Genomic DNA, 9,533 nt, shown 5'->3' with positions numbered 1-9,533 from the left:
TCTCGCTGAGCCATTTAGTCATCTTATGACTCTAGAAAAAAATAAATAAAATGTTAGCAGTAGATGACAGAAGTTGATCGCTTTGTGGCTCATATATGGTGGAAATAGGCATATCAAGGTCTGTGGAGATGGACTTACAGCCTTGAGTTTGTCCATGCTTGACAATCCTCTCTTAAACCTCCCCGGACAAAGGTTGCATATACAATGTCACATAAAGAAAAGAGGCATTTTCTTGATTCAGACTAGCTGTATGAGTGATTTTATTTATAGTTAACTGATTTCTTCCTCTGTTTTTAAGCATACCAAAGAAAATTCTATGTAGCTTAACTTTCAATTAACCATTTACCTTTGCAAAGTGCATACATACGAAATGAACCACAGACCCTTAAATGTACTGCATTGAGCAAAGCTGAAAGAAAGTTTGAGTTAGTTGAAAGAAATGGTACTGAGAAAGAAATGAGGGAAATGTTTCAAAACTCATGTACAAGACCATTTTGAATGTGGCATTCTCCATTTACAAGCTGCTAAAGAGCCTGCTTATTAACACCATGCCTGGGATTTGGTGCCTTCACAGAAAGATAGGCTACTAAATGGGTCTCAAAAACACACCACTGTTAATACTGTCCTTGTGAAAATCTGCACAAAAACCACTTCAGCACCTTTTCAGTTGCTAAATTTCTACTTACTCCGCAAAGAAAAACCTCAGTCCTCAAACGCATCATCAAGAGATTAAACCATTAAATGAGTTTACCCTAGATGATATTATTAAATATATTTATGGGAAAAATAATGACCGCATGTATTCCATTGGTCACAGAAACAGATAGCCACACCCTAATCACATGATATTGGTTAAACCATGTTGTCATGTCAAGCTTGTTTGGGATATTCAAACAAACAGGGCAATGTTTTGATACAGCCACAGTTTTTAAGAAAACTTTATTTAAAGGGGAATTTATCTAAAAATCTTTTTTATTTTACACATTTTAAAAGAAAAAGTTACGTACATAAATGTAGATAAAAAGGATATATGTATCGCTATATTATCAGTTAAATATTCTTTGGGGTCCTCTGGTGGATGTTGAGCTGAAAGTGTGCACCGAAACCTGCAAGCTTTGGTTGCTAATAAGTCATTGCTAATTGCTTGAACCAATCAGTGCCAAACATATTGAATGTAATCAGGCTGAATCACTCGGATTCAAAACATCCTCATCAGGCACCGTTATCTGAATTTCTCGTCATGAGCAAAAGCTCAGCAGTGTGAGTATAGAGTTATGTAGTACTTGTGTTTATTCTTCCTCATGTCTTTTGGAGGTTTATAAGAAGTGAGACGAGGACGAACAGAAGGAGTGATTACTAGAGATCACAAGCCCAGTATAGAAGAAGGATTATGGCTCAAAGAGCAGTTTACACTCCCCTGCTCTCAACTCAATTTCTCAAGGCACTGCTTTCTAATGATTGGACTTAAACTCAAGGCCACGCGTTGGCAGTCACACTATCCAAACAAAGACACAGAGACACACGCATGCACACGCCACATTTATTAATAGGCGAAACAGCTGCGGATCCTCTGGCTCACACCCGAGGAGAGGAATTCCCAGCATTCAATCGACAGAAGTGTGTTAATCTGCGATTCTTCACCATAGGCAAAAGACAGATGGATTCCTTCACTCTTTCACTTTTCTCTGCGCGTGCGGTGGGATCAGCTAGCGAGAGGCACTGGTATCCACCGCTAATTAAAGGTGGTGGGTGGGAATTGGAGGGATTGCTGGACAGATGGACTGCCTTCACCAAGGAGCCAGGGATCTTTGAACCCGGACTATGGAGCATATTTAATTAAAGCGCCAATTGTCCCAGTGGCATGAAGATTTTTTATGTGAACACTGACTCCATTGTCTTTCTCAAGTTTCGGTATGAGCTCAGAGGTGTTGACTTCTCTGATTGCTATGTGAGGAAAATTCAAACATTCTCAATAAATATCTAACATATAAAATAAACCTGCTGTATGCATCCAATAGTCTTTTAACCCTGGGTTAACATCTTTTAAACCGTAGGTTATGGGCCAATTTAATCCATTTTGAGAGCAGTTTGACGGGTGCCAAACATTTATATTGCAAAACAACTTTTAGCATCTGATAGAAACTTATTAAAGATTTGAAACACTGACTATTTTATTAGAGCAATAAGTAGACAGTCCTTTATTTAAAAATAATTCCCTTCTTAAACCATAAGATATGCTGATATAAGATGATGTTAACCAGTTTAAGTTGGTCTCCAGACTTGGTCAAGCAGTTTTTTTGCCAGTTTAGTTCAGCAGCCAGTTGCTTGCCCAGCCTAACCACTTGAAAGCCCCAAACCCCTCTAAAAATAGCAACCACCTAAGTTTTTTAAAAGATCTCACCCAGAACAGATTTGCACAGCAACATATGCTTATCACGTTTTATTCGCCCACTCAGTGTTATTAAACAAATATAAATACACAAATAAGATTGTTAACTACAAATACAGTATGAAATCACAAAAAATAAATAAATAAAAATAAATAAATAAATCTAAATATCAAAAATGTAATAAAGTTTGGATAAAATGATACAATGCAGTAAAAATCTTTGCATCTAGCTCATTGTTGCTAACTAAATGCAATTGTATTTCATAGTTATTAATCTTTAAGAAAATTATAGAAATGTAAAATAATACAAATAAATAATTAAATAAAAAACAGAGCAGCCAAATTTCACTGAAATTGGCATTATGACAACTTTCACCTGTCCTGACTGGTGTTTGGTTGCACAGTACCTGGTAGCATGGTAGCAACAGTAACCTGCTAAACCTGTTTCAAACGAACCCCTTTTGTTTACTAGACCATGACTGATGACCGAACATATCTAATGGCACATTTCTGGTTTCTACTAGCTTAGTTGTTTAACTAGTGGAAAGGAAGTGAAAGTTTTCTGCCATGGGGTAAGAGCTTTTCAAACTAACCCCCATTTACTTCTGACCACTCCATTACAGGTGTAGAGAGGGTAAAGAAAAGCAGAACACTGGGGGTTGACATCCAACCTCTAGATACCAGGCTAATCCATCTATTCCAACCCCATTCTCTCTCTGAATTATCACCTTTTTGACATCATTTTTTAAAATCTGCTGTCAAAGGAGCGTGGGATGTCGAAATACAGGGAGGTTGAGGAGTAGAAGAAGAAGAAAGCGCTATAGAGAGAGGGTGAGCGTGGGTGGGGGAATCTCCTCTTAAGTCCTCAGCCTCAGGTATGATTAATGACCCAATGCACCTCCAAGTTCATAAACTTCCCAACCCGCTGATAGTTTATACAAGCTAAATGATTTATTTCGAGCGCATGCCAGACTGCTCATTCCATGTGACGGATATTTCCAGAGTCCTTGTTTGAGGTTGCATCTTGGTGTGAGATAGCAAGCCTTATGAGGGTAATATAGTAATAGAAACTCCCCAATACATCTCTAGAGAGAACTTGTTAGAAGTCAACTCAGATTCCACCTGATGTATGTGACAACACCATGAAAAGATGGCACCATGTCACAGTTATGTGATAGACATAGTGTATGTAAAATAAAAGTATCCTATGACTAGTTATTAACTTTAGATTGGGTGGCTTCCAACTATCAGAGCTATTTTCAGACTTGGAAACATCATATCAGCCTTTACATACCTCATAGATACCTTGTGCTCTGATCGCCTCCCTCTCATTAAATGACCGTTGGAGGAATCTGGCTCCATCCCTGCTAAATGCCTCCGATCGCTCCTCTCCATGCTGGAACCTGCGTCTGAGGGATCTCTAGAACACCTGTCACCCCAAACAGCAGCATTTTCTGAGCGCATTCTCCATCACTGTCACCCTCCCATCACCTGCCTACTTTACCTTATCCCCCTCTCCTTTCATTCATCAACATTTTAGGTGACGCCTTTGACAAGGTCACATCTATTTCTTGGATCGTACATCATATTTATACTAGGGCACTGACAACCCCTGTGATATTGGATGCCACTTATTTGTCTATTTACATTCTAAGGTTGTACGTGGTCTAAGGAACATTGTTCAGTGGAAAGCACAGATGTATGAGGGTATGATTTTAAGTTAAGGGAGAGTTTTACAGAGTTGAATGACTCTTGAAGGAAAAGGTTAACTGTCTGGTCAGATGGAGTTGTGGTCTGACAAAGTCTTTTGACAGGTTATTTGTGTTGGGAAGTAGACTGACCTTCATATACTTTTAGGCACAATTATCCAACAATTTCTTTGGATTTAGCCAACTCTAAGCCAACTAATTTCCAGTAATTTTCCCAATCTATACTGAACTCATGAAGTAGTGTTTGGGGACCATCTCTCTCAATAGTAGCACAGATAAATTGCATATGAAATCTGAGATAATTGTTTTTTATTGTATTAAAAGATGTCACTTGATGTCAAAATGATGAATTTAAAAATATTACAGTTCATTTATAATTGTTTCCTAAGTATCCTACATCTTTCAAATTTTAACTTGGCCATTATAGGTATAATTTTACTGTACTGTATTCATTCTAACTGTTGTTTCCATTATAATGCTGAATTCATGAAGATAATAAAAATTACATAAAGGGCCTACATGGTCAAATGCTAACTGATAGCTTTAAAGCAAAAAAGGCCATTTAGTTTAAACTGTTCTGTGATGTGACATGACTTTGAACATCATTTTATCATTTTGTATTGTAATTATTGTGCATGCTGTTTTTATGATAAAATAAACTAAAAGGCTAGATGGAATATTTGTATTTTGTTATACCCCTTAAACCATTTAAAATTGCCTTAAAAACTGAAGAAACTAGTTACAGCATCTAAATTAAACACTTTCCCTCATCAAATATAAGAACAGTACATTACAGTGTGAACTCCTGCTGAATTAAAAGCAAACTTTAAGTATGTTGCATTCTGAACATTTTGTGTGACTGTGGCTTAAGTGTTACTGTGTGATTTTAAACTGATGCCCACTTGCATCAACTATATGCGTGGTGCACCGAGTGGAATAATTAAATTGTAGAATAGAATTCTGCAAAACGTTCTGTTCTAACAAAACGTTCAATAGCTAGCATTACTTATCAGGGCACCCTTTAATTAATGTCTTAATGAAGTCTCCACTTAAAACAATTGGCTTGGCATGAATCACTTAGTGCTGATAGCATGAGCCTTTGTCCTAGTTATGATTTCCCTTTTTGTTTCAGGATGAGTGTTAGAGATCTGCTCGTAAAATAATATCCCATGAGCCAATTATTTGCTCTCTATGGAAAAACCTGTATGTAACTCTGACAATGTTTGAATAATAGACATTGTTGATTATTATATTTTTGCCTTTATAGAACATTGAAGCGGAAACAAAAGTTATTTGCTGATTTGCTGTTCAAGATTTAATTCCCATATAATCAGTTTTAAAAACATTTGTGCTACTTAGCAGGTGCTAACTGACCAATGCTAACAAGATAAATCTTGACTCCTCTTCTGTCTAGCAATAACAAGTGGCTAATCGTAGTAAACTTAAGGCTAAAGATGTCCTTAGAAATTTTTTAAAATTTAAGTTCCATAGACTTTAATACAATATTTATTTTAGTAGCCATTTTTTTGATGTTGTGACACATGCCACCGAAAAGTTTGCAGATTATCTTTAAGCATTTTTAAAAAGGCATAACTGTGGCTTTTATTAGACACATATTACTCTGAGCGTAATCCCTCTTTCTGACAAAACAGGAAGAACTTCAGGTATGAAAAAGCCATTTTAATTTTCTCCCAGTCAACAAGGTCAACAGTTTTCGCATACTGAGACAGTGAAGGTTTAAGACTTGAGACTTGTAGGGGCTGCATCAGCATGTGAAAAAAAAATATATAAAAAAATAAAATAAAGAAAGTACTGAGTGCTGAGCGAATGTGTTTATCATCCAACAAAAAACCTACAAGAAACCATTATTTATTTGTTTGCTGTAATAGCATAGAGCTAAGCTGATGGCACGACAGTCTTCTAAAGCTAATGGATAACAGAAATGTCTCGTGGAAATGGTTTTCAGCAGTTGGACTGAACCGTTGGCAGCATTCCAAGTCTAACTGCTGCTCTTTAATCACAGGGGAGTTTTGTCCTCATTGTCAACGACCTGACAGCACACAACCTAAAACAGCAGCTACATCTCAAGAAAGGATGCAGCTGCTTGCAGATAAATGGAAGGCTTCACTAAACCCAACCCAACCAGTTTTTCACAGGAAATCTGTCATGCGCAGGAGCTTCACCAAAAGTAGTAGTGCACACTCTAACAACTAGAAATGATGGACCAACACTGAGCTGAAGGGGTTGGATAAACAGAAGGGAGTGGTCAATCAAGATTCTCACCTACACCACTTTCCATCAGTTTAGCTCTTAATTTAGAACTGTTAGGAAATGTTTCCATTGAAGAAAAGGTGGATCAGGTCTGAAAAAAACTTCTGGTCCAAGACTACTGGCACAGTGTCTTAAAGTACAGCAAGGTCAGAGTTTGGCTGCTTAGCTTCAGGCTGCATTGATAAATTAATTTATTTAAGTGTACACTAGTGTATTGGAGGTGCACTCCGGATTGTTGTTTCACAGTCAAAGAAGAAACAGATGAGACTGAACAACACACTACTGGAAACTGCCACAACAACGTGAGAGGGTTAAGAGATACTCTAGTTTAAATGAGGACAAAGACATTGGTCATAACTTCTGAAATGAAATAGTCAAAACACTGGACAGGGATGAAACTTTCTTGAGTGAATGTGTTAAACGCCTGTGTTTGTGCAATCTATGTATGTCTACACTAATCGCTCACTTCAAAGCAGAAGTGTACTTTATAGTCTAATTCTCAATTAATATATAAAATACCTTACATCATTTATAATAATTAATAATAATTCTGTTTAAAATATAAAGGTATCTTAAACACACACACATACATACTAGTGATGTGTGGGTCAGATTTTTTTCCAACCTGCGGGTCCCGATTTTATAAAATTATTTGGCCCGCCCCACAAATAAAGTCACATTTCTCTACCTGCCCAGACCCGACCCATGGGGTCCGCAGGTTATGAGATGAGCTGCGCATCGGGGATATCATGCAAGTTACATTGCTACGTAGACCTACGTATTGCGACCTTATTAAATAAACTAATAAAATATGAAAATAGATATTTCAAATATTCACTAATACATATCTAATACATACATATACTGCATATTATCCATTTGTATACTTTATATATTCAATACATTGTAAAAAATATTATTATGTATATATTGTAAACTTATTGTTTAATATAATGTATATTGTTACTGCGCCCATATTAATTTTGTAAACTAAAATATTTTGCTAATAAATAATTCGCTTTTTTTTTACTGTAGATACCCCTACCTCTATTGCTGCATTGCTCTAACTTTATTTTGCCTGTCTGAAATAAAATGATTTTATCTACAAATTGAATGTAATTTACTACAAATTATTTAATGATTAAATAATTTATTTTGCTACTTTTGTACCACTTCTTAGCGGTATGTCAAGGCCAGCATGTGGTAGAATAAAGACACTTTCAATGTTGAAGTATGTTCTTAAATAAAGGAGCAGGACTAGTCAACAAAGACAGCTATGGTGGGTTGTTTCTTGTAGTAACAGTTATGTCATCGCACTGCTGTCAGGTCTGAAAGAGTTTCACAGATATCCCGGCAGAGCACCAGCTCCAGCACCAACATCACACAGTGGAAAAGTGGTATTGTATTTCTCTGTGATGGGTTATGATGTGTTTTAATGTGGGATAATACATCTTATTAAACGAGACCATTGTTACTAACGGCTTACGAATGACTGCTCTTGGAGCAGCTGGGGGAGGAGAAGGTGAGAGCCGCAGGAGTGATGGTACAGCCCCAGCTGTAGTGACCTGTCTGTGCTGATCGCCTGCAGCTAGCCTGAGGGCAGTGAACGCCTGAAGGAGGTCTTCACTGAACAACAAGTAAATAAAAGATATGACGGATGTCAGAGCCACAAAGGCCATGGCCATCGGGTAGGAGACTGAGATATCCTGTGAGACAACACAAGCATCTGCAACACAAACCAAAAACTCTTTGCTTCATAAAGAGACCCTTTTCTTCTCGCCCATCAAGTACAATGTTGTATTACAGCTGCACTGTGATATTGGGTTCAGGCATAAAACATCACATATTTATCATTAATTACGATCAGATTGATCAAAAGCATATCAAAGCAGCTTTGAACTGAAGTATCCTACCAGCAATCTGAATGTGTTAAAAACTGTAGCAAGTTACAGTATTTGGTCATTTGGTTAATCAGAAAACCCAATAAGATGATCAAGACCCTGACATGGCTACTTGTGTATAAATACATGGACAGAAAATCAATTTTTTTTTATCTTCATTATATATTTTTGAATATTAATAAAAAAAAGATATGCTTACCAACCCAGACTCATTGGGAAAACGTGCATGTGGTGACATTTCTGCAAAATGACATTACGTTGCTTATGCATATTTTGCGAACCTTTCTAAGCGAGTTTAGGCATGAATCTGGCAGCATTTAAATAAATTGGTTGAAGTATTACAGCAGTTTGGAAATGAGATGTCTGTTGTTGGTGATGAGGAGATGAAATGGCACTTGGGTGATGCGGATGAGAAGAATTGATTAAAAAAGTTGTTATTTTTGTTTTCTGTGCACCCAAAAAGTATTCTTGCAACTTCATAAAATTACTGAACCACTGATGTCACATGGACTATTTTAACGATGTCCTTAAGCAACCATGTACATAATTTGTGTGAAAAGGAATAAAAGTTACTGCCACTGTGTTCATGTCAGCTGGAGACTACAGTGAATTTAATGTTTAAGTATGACATCCAGTTTAATGGCCATTACACAAACTATAGGACCATGATTGCCCAATCAGAAGCAAGTAATGTAGAGACCTTTTAATAACAGCCTTTAGTCAAACTAAGATCCTTCTGAAAATGACTAGGGGCAGTGGTCATGTTCTTAGCCATGCCTTTGTGTTTAAAAACAACTTAGCGTATGCTCAGTCGTGCCCTGTTATCTCTGATCTAGACTGCAGAGGAGCGAGGCGGGAGGTTTTGCATTTACTTGGTCCCTCCCCCATTAACTTCAGTTAAGTAACTGCGTCAGTCCTAGCGCCTTAATTACTCTTGTCCTTTACAAATTAACAAACTCATTTCTTTCCCAGCATAATAACCAGATGCCCCGTAAGAGCTTCTGTCACCTCAATTCGGTTCTAATTATCTCAATTTCCTCGTAAATCATTTTTATAGGGGCAGTAAAGCAGTGTAATGCTGTTGGCAAGCCAAGACAAGTCATTTGATGGAACGAATCATGAGAAAGGTGTGTCAGTCCTGCTCCCAGAAATCAAAATGAACATTTTTGTTCCAAGCTCTAATCAAACACACCAAAAATTAACAAATCAAAATCTATGGGTTCACTTGAAAATTACAAGAATGTGTGTTAGAGCAACGTTGGA

Source organism: Carassius gibelio, chromosome B17 (genome assembly GCF_023724105.1).
Source record: "Carassius gibelio isolate Cgi1373 ecotype wild population from Czech Republic chromosome B17, carGib1.2-hapl.c, whole genome shotgun sequence".
In the NCBI taxonomy this organism is placed as follows: Eukaryota; Metazoa; Chordata; class Actinopteri; order Cypriniformes; family Cyprinidae; genus Carassius; species Carassius gibelio.
The sequence above is the reverse complement of the archived record's forward strand: the minus strand, read 5'-3'. Positions refer to the sequence as shown.